The sequence below is a fragment of the Camarhynchus parvulus genome, chromosome 5 (assembly GCF_901933205.1).
Source record: "Camarhynchus parvulus chromosome 5, STF_HiC, whole genome shotgun sequence".
Taxonomy (NCBI): Eukaryota; Metazoa; Chordata; class Aves; order Passeriformes; family Thraupidae; genus Camarhynchus; species Camarhynchus parvulus.
In genome coordinates this window covers 16978288-16994544 of record NC_044575.1, presented here as the reverse complement: position 1 = coordinate 16994544, position 16257 = coordinate 16978288, and the positions used below count along the sequence as shown (strand labels likewise).

The window sequence follows — 16257 nt, the reverse complement described above, 5'->3', positions numbered from 1 at the left end:
GGGCCGAGCGGGCCGAGCGCGGCCGCCGGGGAGGCGGCCCGGGCTGGGGTGGGCCGGGCCGGCCGCGCCCCCCTCCCGCCCTCCTGAGGGTTTCTCCCGTCCCTCCCCGCCTGCTCCCTCCGCGCAGCGCGGCAGGTCGGGGCGTGCGGCGGCGCGGAGCGGCGGCCAAGGGTGAGGCGGAGCGCCCGAAATGGCGGCACCGGTGGGACGGGGAGGCGGGGGGCGCGGCGGCCCCGGGGGAGCGGGGCCGGGGAAGGGGCCGGGGCGGCAGCACGGGAGAGCCGGGCACGGCACGGCACAGCCCCCGGGCCCCGTGTGCGGCAGCGGGGCCCGGCGTTCCGTCCGCCCCTGCCGGCACCCCGCGCCCGTGGGGACCTGGCCGCGGCCACCCGACCCCGGCTCACCGCAGCACCGCTTTGCTTCCCCTCCAGTGCCCTGTGCATTGCAGGGGCTTGGCCCTTGCACGCTTTGTTGGTTTGGATTTCTTTTCCTCAGAAAAGTGTTTTAACCTGTTGCGGGTGATGTCATAAACTTTGCACAGCCCGCGGAATTAGTAAAGGTGTTCTGAATGTTGCCATACATCTCGTAAAAGGATTATTACCCCCCTCCGCCTTTTGTTCACGTGAATTTCCCTGTTGTACAAATAAAGAGTTGGCCTTTATACTGGGCTTGCAGGACCCTTGTAGGCGGAGGATTGGGAGAACGAGCGATTGTTTACCACACAGTCCCGGCGATTTTCTGTTCCCTTCTTTTTCTGGAAGCTGCATCAGATGGGGAGCTGATGGCAATGGGTTATTTCTGCACCGTGGTGTTGCTTGCCATGAGGAGTCTTTACTAGTAGCGTCTTCTTCCTGTCCTCTCATGAAGAACATAAAGTGTGGGAATTTTTTCTTTTTAAAGTCTGACTTTTTCTGAGGGCTTTTGTAATCAACTTGTTGCAGTATCCTGTTGAGTTTTAGCAGTGACATGTCTTTATTTCAGGCTACTCTATAGCGTCTCTTAAATTCTGCCCTGCTTCACTTCCTTTGTCCTCCTACAGTGCTTCCTTGGCTTTCTCTGAGGGTTCATGCGGTGCCCTCTAGAAAAAGGGTTGATTGAAATATCATCACCCAACAGTTTTGAAAGATGTCTCCTTTGAGAAAAGACGTTTCCTTTGTGACATGCATCTCCAATGCCAGAGCTCTTAGGGAAGCTTTGGGTGTGATGGATGGTCTTACCAGCTGGTATTGTGGAGGCCGAAGAGTCTCTTAGCGTGCCACCAGTCCATCCCAGTCCTCCTGCCAAAGGACTGTCTGGTGGAGGGAGCAGAGTGCCTGTCTTGGCTGAGCTGTTGCTGAATTCATGGTAACTAGAAAAGTCAGTGCAGAAGTTTCGGTGCATTTATATTCTCTGAAGCATTTTGTGTGCCTAGGACAGGCAGTTCCCAGTCTGTGGATTGTTGGAAGCTGGGGTAGCATCACTTATGCTTTATGCATCTGGTGACAGGTCCCTGTCTGTCAAAGGCACGGTGCTGGCTTGCACAGGTGGGCTCTGGTTTGCTGCAGCTGCTCTGGTGCCAGCACTTCTGTGTCAGATGCCCTTGCTGGCAGCTTGAGCTGCGAGCTGGAGGAGGTGGCAGCTTTTGAGCTCCTCCATGTAATTCACCTAAGATCACATCCTTGCTCTGTAGTTTGCTGATGATGTCTTTGAGTTCCCAGCCTGTATTTACTTCTGGTTATATGCTGTATTTCTGCAAAAAGCATGTTTCATTCCAAACTTCCTTGTGTTCATTGTCCTGTGGCTTCTGCAGTGGAGGAGAATGACTCCCCCAGTTGCCTGCTAGAAGTCCTGGCACTCCCTGCTGTATGCTGGCTTCAGGGATCAATGAGAAGATGCCTTTTCTGACTGCTTGAAATAATGTCCCATGTGTGACACTTCATTTTCCTCAGGAGTCTGAGGTAGTTAATCCCTCTTGTGGTACATTTTGTGAGAGTTTAACCAGCTTTATTTCTCCTAACTCAAAGCAGATGTGTTGAAGGGGTTTTATTTGCTACTTGCAGTGCAGCGTCCGAAAGTTTCTCTCTTTGGGTGTGATACATTCTTCAATAAGGGGGTGGAAGAAAACTGCTGGTATTCCCTGTCAAGCAAAAATGCTTCGTGGGAGTGGCTGTGAGGGGCTCTCTTTTCCCTTAGGAACTTTCCAGCAGGCTATCATTCCCAGCAAATAAAGCTTGTATCATGATTTCGGCTATTTCCTTCACATGTGCGAGAAGGCAACAACTGCCTAGTTCTTGACACAGCCCTGAGGGTGTTGATTAGAGGGCTGTGTCTCTTCTAGCCAGGTTATCCCGCTGGCAAATTCATTTGTTCTCTCTGCATAGTTTGGCTTCTTAGCTCATGAACGCATTGAACTGTTGGTTATGGATGGAAGGAGAATGTGTGTTTACATGTGTTTGTTTGTGTAACATCTCTTGTCACCATGTGTGATAGTCTGCTTGTGACAGACTATCCTGTCTGGCATTTCCAGGTAATTTGATCATTTATAAAGCAATCATACTGTCCCTCTGTTCTTCTTGTGCCTTCTAAGGCAAAAGCTTAGAAAGAAAAAGATTGACAGCTTCTGAAAAACAAAAAGAGTGGCTGTGCTTTTTCATGTCCCAGGTTACCATTACTATCCCCAGTGGCCTCATCAGCCTTGTTCCTTAAGCCTCCTGAGAGGATGTTCTACCCCTCAGCTCTACTTTCTGCTCTTGAGCTCAGCACTGGGTTATCTCCAGCTCTCCCTGGGTGTGTGCACTCACAGCTGAGGTAATGGAAAGCCTGAGGGAGGGGTGCTCCTAGAAGTGACAGGTGATCTCAGCTTCTCTGGCTTTGAGGAACAGAAGCCTGAGTCTCCCTGGTTGTTTAAAAACCTTCAAGATCCTAAGAGTACAGACCAGGTCTCCTTCTGTCTCACTTGCTCATCCTGCCTTTCAGACCCTGAATGTGGTTTTTCTTTTGCCACAGCAAAGCTGAAATGAAGTGTCACTATAAAACCATCCAATTTTCCCATCCTTTTTTGTATGTGTATTTTGACAGAGCTTTTCCCCAGGGTGGTGACCATCTTCCCGGTCTGTGAGAAATGTGCTTTTCCCTACTACCCTGTGTCTGAAGCCAAGGTGTGGAGGGAGAAATGAGGAATGGCAGGTGTGTGGAGTGGAGATGAGGCGTTCTGTCAGTTCTGTGGAGAGTGCCTCGTTCCATCCCTCCCCACAGCACAGAAGCTGTTGGCTGCCAGGCCCTCTTGGCTGGGATCTGCCCTATAGTAGCAGCACTGCTGATGGGCATCTCCCTTCAGTGCTCCTTTCTGTCCTGCCTGCCAGATTCCTCTGGTTGTGATCTCAACAGCCTGGGATCCTGGGGGGTGGATTCAGGGAGTCCTACTAAGTCTTGTGTCCTGTGTGCTGGCAGTAATAAAACTCTTGGCAAAATGAGCATGAGGGTAATGACTATTTTCCACTTTTGGAATTTCATGGCTGAGTAAGGGATGTGTTCTGGGGTCGGGGCATTTGGGTGTGGCCAGCTTGGTCCATGTTTCTAGCCCGAGTTTCTTGTGCTGGTTGGGTGGTTATGACCCCAGTCCAAGCTAGAAAACTGCTATGCAGCTCTGTGTGGCCAGAGTGCAATAAGCTCAACATGGGACTGAAAGTGTGTCCAGATCCTTAGAAGGATGCAAACATGAATGGATGTCATGACATGCCAGCTGGGCTTTTCCTGGAGTTACATATATCTGTATATATGTGTGTGTGTGTGTGTGTGTATTTCATGCAAGCTTTTGATGCCAGTAGTGGTGGACATTACTGGAGGCAGGATACTGGTTTAGTGGGATAAGGAAGGACATCAGGAATTCTGTTCTGCAACAGTTGAGGGAGGGTCCTTGGCAGCTGTTTAAGTTCATTTGGGCGCTGATCTACAGGCACTGTCTGCAGGGTGCAGCCAAGCCAATACACACTGTGCAGCTCTGATGGACGTTGCATTGCCTGCATCCCTGTAGGCTGCCATGGAGCCGCCTTTCCTTCCTGCTGAGGTGAGTGCATCCCAGAGAGGAAGTGTGGAGGATGTGGGGTGTGGCGTGGCCTCTTAAGAGAGGTGGAAATGAGATGTGTGGGAGGTGCCAGAGAGGATGTTGCTCAGACCCACAGGTTGTTCCTGGTGGTGGTAATGAGGCTTCGTAAAGAAAAGCCGAGGCAGAAGTTGGTGACATAAAATGTTTGGCATTGACCGTTGTTTCTTATCTGTGGTGGGTGCCAGATCTGGATACAAAAGGAGCAAAGTTCACTTGTTCAACCCAGGTTTTCTTTTATAAGAAAGAAAGCAGCAGTGGGGAGCTGGAGCAGTGGGAAGAGTTGTAAGGGTGAGTGCCTGTGCTTTGGTGAGATCTGTCTTTGTAGCTGTAGTGTGGAAGATGGACGCTTTTAAGGCACGGTGGAGTTGGGCTGAAATTTGCAGCATGTTTCCCAGATGTCTCTGCCACTGTAGGAGAGGGGTAGGTTTAAAGGAAGAAACACCCTCTGGAGATACTATGGGAGAAAGATCTGCTGTGCTGTTCAAATGGACAAGGTGAAAACCTGTCTGATACCTCACCCTGGAACACTTCTGCTCCTATGGGGAAGTGGACAGGAGAAAGATCAAGCAGATTATTATTATTTTTCACTATTGGCATTGCGTGGTGGACTAACAGGTGTGTTTTAGAGTCTGGGCTGCATTTGGATCTTGCTGATCTTGCTGGAATGTCCAGTCCCAGCCAGAAAAGTGCTGTACAGCTCTGTAGGTGCATCTCAGACAGGAGTGCAATCAGCTCAACACAGACTGAAAGTAGACCTTGGCAGCTCTTTCAGTACAAGCATATGATTTACCATAGCTGGAGGATGAACAATGGATTAATTGGCTCATTCACTAATGAAATTCAGTTAAAACTGGGACCTAGCGTGGTTTGGGGTAGGAATTACTGTGGGAGGTAGGAATTAGTGTGGGAGAGGTTTCTGTTTTGTCTGGAGTGAGTCACTGACCTTTTATCTGCTAGAGTAGCAGCCACGATGCCTCTGTGGTTTTTAGGGAGTACTCTGACCCTCACTGTCCATCATGGTGCAACAATAAAGAAAATAAGGAGGAAGGATGGTTTTGGTGAAATTTATCTCCTATCAGAGCCAACTGGCAGATGGCAGCCATGATGGCATTTCTGACATGCCAGGCAGTGAGCACAACTTTTGTAGTGTCTGACAAGGCAGGCGTGAGTCATGGCTTGTGAATGTCAGTATTTCTTCTTAGCTTTGGTGGAATCCAGAAGGGAGGAATTCATATCCCACATCTTACCCCCACACTGCCCTGGGAACAGAAATGGTTGGCTCCTTTTCTCCATGGTCACTGCTGCATGCAGAGCTCCCAGGGAGGTGGTGGGGAGCTGTGTGTGCCATCACAGGGGTGTACAGTGAGTGCAGAAGCCACAGAAGGCACATGGACACGTGGGAGCAGGAGCGAGTCTCATGGTTCTGTGTCAGGTGCTGTGTGCAAGGAATGCGTGGATGGGGAGGTGTTGGGCTTTGTGCTTGTGGTTTTGGGTGTTGAAGCAGAGAAAGGGTGAGTCCAGTCCTGTGTGGAAGTACCACTTGCTGAGGAGTTGACCTGTGGTTGGTTGCAGGTTCCCCCTTGTATGTGGAATAGCCCTTTTCCATCTTTGCTGGGAGACTTGGCTAAAGGCGAGAGGTCTGCTGGAGGTGAGGAGACATCTGGTGTGGTCTCCAATGTGCCTTGTCCACTTGGAGGGTTTTTTAAAGGACATAATTCTTGTTATTGGGAGGACCTCCTCCTATATTTGGGGAAGAACTGTCAGGCTGGTTCCTGCAACCTTTAGTCCCTGTTGTCTGGGTTTTTCCCTTCTCCTGAGCAGGGAAAGAGTGCATGTGTCCGGCTGAGCTCATGTTTGAGGAATGAGGCTGTGCTCAGCCTCAGAAATGGGCTCTCGAGAGACAAACAAAAGCCTGTTCTGTCCATTGTGCACCCCACAGGGCTCACCTCTGGTGTGTGCAGTGTCTGAGACAGGAAGAAAAAAGGGAGCTTAAATCACTGTGCTTAGACCGGGACAAGATCGTGGTTGCTGACTTCATTGGGCTGTTTGCCCTCAGGCACTGTGGAACCGTGCATCCTTCTCACAGGTGTGCTGCTAGAAGCCTGGGAGGAGGGAAAAAAGACAGTTGCAGAGGAAAACCTCTGCTTTCACTGGCATCGTGAGCTTTACTTTGGCTGCCACTGTCTCCATGTGGAAGAGAACCCCCTTGTAGGAAAAAAGGGTTTTATTGTTTGCTACTTCATCGAGAATTTTAACAATCTTTTAAGGGAAAAAGAAGGGAGGGGGAAGCCAACTTAGATGAGAGCAGTGAGAGTAGCCAAAATAAATTCTTGTAGTTACATCAATGTGATTCTTATCCATAACACATTTACAGGGGAAAAGTGGGAAGCTGATTTCCCTGTGTATGAGGGCACAACTGCTGTGGGTCATCAGTATCCTCATAACTTTTGACACTGATAACCATGTGTGGCCAGCTCTGGTCTCCTCTCCCTGCATTGTACTGCCCTGGGCAGTCAGAGCTAGAACACTCTTTTGGCTGAGGTGAGTAATAGGAGGAAAATTTTCTGTGCTAGAATTGACCTGGTTATCTCCAGCATGGATTTTAGGGTTTTTCTAAATTCTTCAAAAGCAAGAGGTAAGTTTTGTTTTCTGGGTTCCTCTATCCTTGTCTATGCTGGAGGAACCTCATTTTCACAGTGGGCATTTAGTATTGAAGATAGTGACTCGGTTTCTTCAGAAACTTTTGACTGTTGTTCTTAGATTTTCTCTTGGGTATGTTTTGCTTTTAATACTTAAAGACTTACTGAGAGTCTTAACCTACAAGTGAGCTTGCTTTCCCCCTCCTGCTCACTAATGGCATTGGATGAATTGAAAGATGGATAATGAGTCTGCCCAGCAACGGAGAGCAAAGTGCTCTGCTGCTTTCTGCTGAGCTCAAAGAAGTCTGGATGCTGGGGATGTGCCAGTTATGTTTTTAGAGGCTCCTGAGGGAACAAAGTATGGTTTCTCCCATCTCCTGAGGTATTCTTGAGTCTTCTTGGTATTTGACGGTTATTCCAGGGTAGAATGTGCTACTGTAGAATATAGAGTGGACTGCTTCTAGACTTTAAATGTTAAGCTTTAAAATAACAGGAGATCAGATGAGATGATAATGGTTCCTCCTGACTTGAAAATTGACCTCTAAGGTGGATGGGGTGGTTGTGGGGAGGATTAAGTTTCAAAGTAATTTTAGGCTTTCCTTTGTTGAAGCTTCTTCATAGAGTCCTAAGTTAACAGGAGGGTGGTTTGGTGGAGAAATCCCCTTCAGCATTTTCCTGCTTCCTTTGAAGTCCAGCTGTTTTGTGCTGGCATCTGTTAGAACCCTTTCCCACTTTCTTTTCCTTGCCAGCTCTAAATGAAGTGGATGATTACACTATCATGGTTTAACCCCAGCCAGCAATTATGTACCATGGAGCCACCTCTCCCTCATGCCCCTGCCCTGTTGGAATGGGGTGAAGAATCAGTAAAATATTATAATTAAAAGTTATGGATTGTGATAAGAACAACTTATCAACTGAACAAATGTAAAATATAATGATAGTAGTAATAATTTTAATAATAACAATAGTACTAATGAAAAGGAGAGCGAGAGAGGAATAAATCCCAAGAAACACAAATGATGCACAACACAACTCTGTAGCCTGTCCCACAGCAGTGACCAGCAGCTCCAGGCCAGCTCCCCCCAGTTTATATCCTGAGCCTGACATTCTGTGGCATGGAACATCCCTTTGGCCAGTTTGGATCTGCTGTCCTGGCCATGGTCCTTCTATGGCATGGAACATCCCTTTGGCCAGTTTGGATCTGCTGTCCTGGCCATGGTGTTTTCCTTCCTGTGCACCTCCTTCATGGCAGAGCGTGGGAAAGGGACAAGACCTTGATCTAGAGTAAGCACTGCTTAGCAACAACCAAAACATGTTTGTTATCAACATTGTTCTCCTACTAAATCCAAACCACAGCACTGCACCGGCTACTAAGGGGAGCACCGACTGTATCCCAGCCAAAACCAGGACGTCCACTGAGACAGACTGGCCCAAGTTGCTGTGCTGATTATGATGGTTCTGTAACATTCACGGAGAGCTGCCCTTTGCCTGTGCCTTTGCTCGAAGCTGCAGAGAGGAGCAGAGCAAGCCCAGCTCCCCGTGCCACCGGCACAGCCAGGTGTTTCAGGGAAGCCGTGGTTGCCGTGGGGCTGGGGGATTTCTTTGGAGCTTAGTGGTGCATGCTGTGGAACCAGGGAGTTCTTTGTAGCCTGTCTTCCCCTGCCAGCCTTGGGGAAGGGCCCGCCAGTAATTGCCTGGAGGCAGCCCTTGCCTCCCAGTTGTTTATCCACATGCTGGTGCCTCCCGGTCAAGTTAGCAGGCTGCTCCAAAAACAGCTGCGTAAATGGTTTTGTTGGAGTCATTAAAACGTGCTGCACAAGGGCAGGGCGGAAGGGGGAGGAATGTTTTATTTTTGGCTGGGAGTTGTTTAATTTTACTGGAAAAACGATCCTTTTCAAGGCAGCCTTATGCAGCGTTGATTGAGCATTGTTTCCAGCACTGCTCCTATAGCAACAGGAGAGGGCTCCTATGAACTTCAACTTAGAGCTCTGGGAAATGAAACGTCATTTAATTGCCCTTGACTGTGCTTGATATTTGATCTGACTCTAATAAACTGATTTTAGCTGTGGAGAGGAATATAATTCCTCAGATCGTTCAGTGACCACTTCAGAACACCTCCAGAGACAATGTTACTGGGGATATATATAAGGACTGATGGACAGAAGAGATTTCTTGTCCATTCCTGATGCTGCTGTTAGAAAAGTGGGTATTTCCAGATGTGAGTGCTCCCACATGAGGATATTCTGTGTAGAAAGGGAGGCTCCTGAAGTTGTCACTGACATCTGTGGCTGCCATGATGAGGTGAGAGCTGCTGTTGCCCCGTTCTGTGTCTGTATGAAGTTCCCTTTTCTATGTGCCAGGGCACTGCAAAGTGCATCACCCCATTCCTGGTACAGCAGGTACCTGCTCCACTGCTGGCATGCTCAGTTTTTCTCTGGCATGGCTGGCGCCAGTCCTGAGCTAATCAGCAACAGGTCTGAAGCAGTAAGAATGTTGACCTTGGTTTCCACTGCCAAATCCCTTGTCAACTGCTTTTAAAATATGATTTTAGTGGAGTTCACTCTGAGGCAGGCTGCCTGGGAAAGATGTGTGGGATGACTCCAGAGACTTGCTTTCCTTCTTTGCACCACAGAAAGTGACAACAGGAACAAGTCACTCCAAACAAAACAAGTTTTGTACAATAGCTAAAGCTGGTGTGGATTTTTGTGCACCTCTTGCTTTGTGCTGTTTGCAGTCAGGTGTCTTGGGCACAGGCAAGGCAGTGAGTGCTACCAAGTAACTTGAAAAACTTTATGGTTTATAGCTCTGTGTTGTGCATTGGTCTTCCAGAAGACAGGACAGCTTGGCTGCTGGAGGATGGATGTTGAGGAGGGCAAATTCACCCCTTCTCTCTGCTGGGAGAGGCACTTAATCTATCTGTGCTCCTGTTATAACCTGCTCTCTTTTTTCTTTATTGGGGTTCTTTGAGGAGGCAGAGGATCTTTCAGGCAGTGAGATTATAGAACACTGTGTGATTGAGAGGCTAGAGATGTACCTTGTGGTGGCACACAAATTGCCTGCTCTCTCTTCCAAATACTGCTGCATAGGTTTTTAACAGTGGGATTTTAAGCCCTATGATTTGTTTGTGAGTTTGGTGCAGTGAAGATGACAATCTGCCATGGGATATGCACCTGACACTGTGGGGAGTTAGAAAATCTATTGGCTTTTAGCTGAGCACCTTTTCAATGTACAGATTTATAGGGAACAAAACTGCACTGAGACTGCAGCCAAATTTTGAGTGACTGTGTAGTAGCTACAATGCAGCACGTGTTCTTTGGTTAGTCTTTGCCCTCAGCACAAACCACCGTGTAAAAACCCAGCTTTTTGCAGAGAGTGAAAAAATGGTTATCACTGCTACATTATTTGGAGAGTGCTTTGAATAGGCTTTGTGGAGGCTGGGAGGGTTTCTATCTTCCCAGGACTTTTAGTGCTTATTGACTTGGTTCTAGTACTGGCATGGCTACAGGGCAGGGAGGTTTTGTGAGCACTCTCTGAAAACACTGAGGACCCAGTGGCTTTGCTTCTGAGCGCTGGGCTCAAAATGAATGGGATGAATAGGAAGATAATGAATAGGAAGGGATCAGGCAGAAAGCTGATTTGGCACAAAATGTTTTGTTTAGAAATGCTACTGGTAAATTCTCCAGTGCAGACAAAGCCCTGCTTAAAAATTAAAAAAAAAGGAAAGAAAACCCCAAACAATGCCCATAAGCAGAGCTGGGAAAATAGAATTTAAAATACCAATAGTGGGCTGCAGTGAAGAGTTTGCCTTGTCTGTTGGCTGACCCTGACCTATCTGAACTATTGCTCCTTGTTGTGTCAAGCCCTCATTGCTATGAGCTCTCTGCAAACACAGCTAGGCACTGATTTCTGCAGCTTCCAGTGGGAGAAAAGAGAAGGTTATTGTTCCTCTCCTCAGCTCAATGACGGGTGAAGTGGTTCCTGTGTATAAATAGCGTGAAGTGCTTTGGGATCCTTCAGGATAAAGGAGGCCTTGTGGGATACAAGAGGAGGTTGTTTGACGCAGAAGGAGTTTCCCCTGGTCGCACAGTGGGTGCTGGTCTCTGCCTGCCTTCCAGCTCCTGATGGGGACTAGGTCCTTGGAGGGGCTGCTTGTTTCCCTGCTTTCCCACTTGTGGGAGCAGGAGACATGGGCTTTGTGCTCTCACGTTGTGGCTGACTGAATGTTTTGTCAGGGAAGGGCTTTTTGTTTGCTTTGTAGTGAAACAGTGCTAGGGTACAGACACACAGTCCCAGGCACGCTGGATCACTCTTATCTTTCTCTCTTATGCTTTCTTTTCTTCATGATTGTAAAATTGGTTTTATGCCGAGGTCCTTGTTATCCTCGAGGATCCTGCAGCCAGGCATTGCCTCACTCAGTTTGGCTAACCCCCTCATAAAACACTTAATTTGCAGGTATGTGGGTGGTGCTGAACATGTAAATCCTTGCTGAGTTTGAAATTTATGCTTGTTGTTATTTATGCTTCAGTAAGCCCCTCCCCTGGGGGAGTAAAGTCTTGAAAATATGAGTGAAAGGTCTGAATGCTCTTCTCTGGAGAGACAGTCTTGTCTCAAAGAGCAGGTGACTGCTCAGGTGTATTAGGCATGCAGCTCCTCTCTGGATGCTTGGCTCTTATCAAAATGAGCAGGAATTTGGAGGCTGCATCTCTCTTGAGGAGTCTATTCAAAACACAGCACCTTGAGCCAGGGCAGAAGAAAGGAGGGATTTGGCAAGCATTCTGAGGGGTGACAGCAGGGCTGTCATGTGCCCATGGAGATGTTGCTTTGACACAGACTGTTGATAAGAGATCCTCCCAAACTCCCAGAATGGGAACAAATCTTACCATCTCTCAGTTCTTTGGAAAAGTGCTCTCCCAGTCAAGAGGTAGGGTCAATCAGGATCTGCCAAAGATGTCAAGAAGGAGAGATTTTGACCAAAATCTGTTCTGTGTGCCCGTCCCCCCTCTCCCCCCTGAATTTAAATGACAATTCTTTAGAAGGAGCTTTTCCTCCTCTGTGGATGCCTGACTTATGTTTTGCATTCTCCCCAGTCCAAGGCACAAGTACTTTGACTTTGCAGCGCGTTCCAAAATGCTGAGATGGAAAACAAAGCATTGAGCTTTGTGTCCTGGGTCAGCTTTCCCCTCTGAAAAGCCAGGAGTGTGGGAGCTGCATGAAGCAGATGAGGAAAGGGCAGGGCACTAGGGCTGGTCTTGGAGAGTTTGGGCCCAACCTCAGGAGGATTAAGAACTATTGCTTGCCTTCTAGGTGACTGTGCCTTTTCTCCTCTCCCTAGCTCCTCAGACAGTTCCTTTATCTGACCTTTAATTAACAAACCCAAGAACTTTGTTTGGCCTGCTTTCCAGTGGTGCAAGAAATGGAATTTCCACTTGTTTATCTGAAGAGATGTTTTTGTGGTCTTGAGGCTGTGTAGTGATGTGAATCAGCAAGTTTCTAGCTCTTATTGGCATCATTTTTCATAGGGAATGGAAGCAGGGGTAGTCCAAGCTGGTTATAAATGAAGGTTGCCCATACTGTGCTAGTTTAGAACCCTCTACCTTAGAAAAACAGGGGAAAGAGAGGATGCTAGAGGCCATTTCCAGTACAGATTTATGCAGCCTAGCTGCCTCCACAGAAGTGACAAGCCATGGGATGACACACCAAGGTCAGAGGGATGGAGTGCTAGCAAGGGCCCTCAGCCTGTTGCTCTGCCATGTGCTGGGTACACTGGAGGATATTTCTAATAAGGTGATGTGGCTGACAGCCCAGTTGAGGTGTCTCTGCACTGGTACACTCAGTGTGGGCAACAAATGGGAGGACCTGGAAGCCACTGTGCTGCTAGAAAGCCACAACCTACTTGCCATGAGTGAATCTTGATGGGATGAATCCCATGACTGGAGTGTGTCTATCAGTGGCTACATGGCTTCATCAAGGGAGAGCTGAGGAAGGAGGGAGGATGGGGTTGCCCATGACCAGGTTGAAAACTTGATCACTTCATGGCACTAACACCAAGAAGGGCTTTGCACTGCACAGAAGGGTCTTCCTGAGCTTTCTCATGGAGTTGCTTTCAGGCCTTTTCCACCAGAATGAGCTGTCATTTTGTGTACACAGCCTTGACAGAATTGATGGCAGCATTACAGGATACAGCAGTAAATGCAAACCTGTTCTGACAGCTTTCTACCAGCAGATGATGTTCCTGCTCCCCCCTGCTGCATTAAGCTCTTCCCTGTTATCCAGTGCACACTTTGCACTTTAATCAAATGCATTCATGAGAGGTATTCTGAAATCATGTGCTGTCTACTTAAAGGACTTGATGGCAAAGCATATAATCATATATTGATTTCAGAATAGTCTTCAGAATAGTTCATGATTCTCTGCATCTCTTCTTTTTTCCTTTAGCTTTCTGCTTTCCTAAATCCAGCAACAGACTAGAGCCGGCAAGAAGAGAGGGGGTGGAAAAAAGCCTTTGAAGAGGACTGAACGTTTGCACTGGTGCTGTCACCTGCTTTGGTGGTGAAAGGTCAGTGTCAAGACTGCTGATCCATGTTGCCTGTCAGTTTGAGGTGGCTAATGGCACACAGTGTGAATTTGACCTCTTTACCTGCAAGCTTTAGAATTCCTCTCCGGGGAAGGCTTTACTTAAATTACTTTTAGCTGCTTTCTGGCAGCTGGAGGCCCTTTCTGAGGATGTTCAGAGGGCTAGGTAAAGTGTCAGTGGTAATGTTTTCATCTTACAGAGAGGGAACTCAAGAGAGGTCATGCTTCCAAAGGCTGGAGTTTAGCCTTGATGAAGAATGTCAGTGAGTTTGCTGAAGATTAAAGTTCTTGGCCCACACCTGCACTGCACATACCAAGGGAAGGATGTCTGCTTTGTTTGCTGATGGCTGCCAGGCTTATCTGGCCCAGCTCACGTCATCTCCAGTGGAACATTTCCCTCCAGGCCAGCAGTGTGCCCAGTGGTTGCACTTTTGTTACAGCATAGGTGCAGTGGGATTTCCTGCAGCAAGTCTTTCTTATGTGCTTTGGCAAAGATGTTAGAAGTTATCTAAGTTGTGGTGTGTGAGTTATCTGTGGAATAGTTGTCACTGATGTGTTGGATACCAATTTGCTTGCTATCACTCAAAAATCAATACTTTTAAATAATGATGCTTTTAATGGCCTGGGAGCTATTCATTTTCTTTGGCATTATTTCTTCCCCATCTGTCAGATGCTGCTTTAGGGCAGGTTGTGCAGAAAAAGCCTGGAGGCCTGGCTTTCTTTGCTGTTTAATTAAGTGCTGTTACTGTGCAAGTTGAGGCAAATGTACCAAGCAGTGTCTGGGATGACTAAATGAATGTCTATCCAGCAGGAGTGTGTGTGTGTGCATGTCATATGCTTTCTGAGCTGGGCTGTGTGTGCATGCTTATGTGTGCCTCTGGGTCTGCAAGGAAAAATACAGTGGTGTGGTGTGGAATACACAGAGCTAGTCCTGCCATTGAAATTTTAGGTTTCCCAGGTGTCTGTGCAGTGCTTGTGTTCCCAGATGCTCAGCACCCAGAACTGGAGCCATACTGCTCAACTTCTGGTGAGCTCTTGTGGTCTGGTTTGTCCTAAGGGTTCAGTCATGGTAGAATGAGAGCCCAAGAAAATCAGATCATAGAATGGTTTCATGTTTGATGTGATCCCAGCCTTGCTGGCAGTCATGCACTGTATATTCTTACCCTCCTAGGAGGCTGTGGCTTGCAGTCACACAGGACAGGATGAGCTCACTCTTTATCTCTTTTATCTTTTTGAGATGTTTGCATAGGTTCCTCCTTGCTTTGCTGTTATTCCACTGTTATTCACTGTTACTTGTATATTTCATTGTTAGCATCTCTCAATGTCTGATGTATTTAAACCAGCAAGCCTTATAAATTTTTGCCAAAATCACTTTACCAGGCATTCCTCTCATTATAAGTAGGTATTTTACTAATCATAAAAGAGGTTACTCCAGTTCACTGGCTGAAGTAGTCTTTGCAGGCAAAAGCACTTTTGAGTCTGTGAAATCGTGTTGCTGTCGGGCTTTTGCCAATTTGCCAGTCACCTGGAGCCTGTCATGCCTCTCTGCTGGCATTCCTCCATCAGCTCAGTGCAGAGCCTCATAAAATCACTGGGTTTAGAGAAAGATGAGGGTCTTGCACTGGGGAGGAAGGGAAGGCAAGGGTCAGACTGAGGGACTTGCCAAGTCTACGCACAAAGTCTGTGTCAGAGTGGGAAGCTGGATTCAAGCTGTTCAACTCCCAGTTTCTTGAATTAATCTTCAGACTGTTACCCCTCCTTTTTATCTACAGGTTCTGTCACTTGTTTTTACCTCTCGACCTAATGCATTTTGTTTTCCCTAGAGAATTATTTCTCTCTGTCATTTCTGTTGCAGTGTGTGTGTGGGCATAGTAGGAACCTCTTGTTGATTCTTGTGACTTCCATAAAAATACTTCTTTCCATTGTGGGACTTAATTTCACAGCCTGCATTCCTTGATTGCTTGCTGAAATTTAACTTGCTGGTGAAACTACTGTCTGTTGGACTGGACCAAGTAAACTTCATTATGGAAATACTTTTAGTCTTCTAACCACTTTTTCAGTTAGCACAGTACTTCCCATTATGAAGCTCATGTTTAATTAATATGTTTTTATATAATTGTAAATATACCCTTGTGGCAGAGCTTTCCATTTCCTGTTCATCAGAGAGCTCATGTGTAATTATTGATAGTGATTCAGAACAGGTTTTTTCCACAGTGTTTAAAATAGAACAGAATTATATGTGTTAATTACTGTTGCTGCTCCTTGTCCGGTTTCAAGAGTGATTCATATCAGTTCTGAGGGTTTGTTATAAGGATGGCTGAAGGCAAGAGACCCTGGCTATGTCAGTGAATTCAGGATGAGGCCCTCATATTCATCCTGGTGCTGTGACACTGATCAACACCTCTCTGCTTTTTGGGACCATGAGGCTCAGAGCCTGAAGTGACCCTAAGCCTGGGAAACAGATTGTGGTTCCCCCCTCCCACTGCCAGGGCTCCTTGGGAATAACATTTCACTGTAGTGTCCTGCCCTCTCTTGCTTTCCCTGAAGACCAGGATAGCTCCCTGAAGCCTGACTCTGTCTTTGCAGGTGATGGGAGGCAGCAGATCACCCTGTGTGAGGCAAGGAGCACAAACACCACTTCCAAAAAGAGGGTCTGCAGAGCTGCCTTTCCCTGAATAGTTGGCTGGGTGAGTCATTGAGCAGTGCAGCAGCAGCCAGAGCCACCACCTCTGCTCCTGGCTAGGAAGGATAGATCAGACAGGAGACAGCCCTGATTGCTTTCTGATTCATGGTCTGCCATCCCTGGTGATTCACCCTGCTTTATAAACCTGCAGCTGTTCCCTGCCAGCTTTCTGGAAACAGGCATATCCTCTCCTGCCAGCAGCAAAGCCAGGCTGCCTGAAAGGCCTGTACCCAGTGCTGGGTGGAGCAGGACGTGCAGTCTTGAGGGGGATTTCACAC

General features: G+C 47.6%; 1 protein-coding gene across 4 annotated transcripts in view; it reads left to right on the top strand.

Moving 5' to 3' along the window:
• The first annotated feature begins 74 nt into the window (after positions 1-74).
• CD151 (CD151 molecule (Raph blood group)) overlaps positions 75-16257 on the top strand; it is a 31811-nt gene continuing 15628 nt past the window's right edge. Inside the window, exons 1-3 of one of the 4 annotated variants that reach the window (XM_030950157.1) lie at positions 75-171; positions 13159-13279; positions 15883-15983. The gene's annotated coding sequence lies outside the window, so the exon portion shown is untranslated. Of the gene's footprint in view, positions 172-9004; positions 9025-13158; positions 13280-15882; positions 15984-16257 lie in introns of those variants that run through there. The other 3 variants (XM_030950156.1, XM_030950158.1, XM_030950159.1) reach the window with 3 other exon arrangements.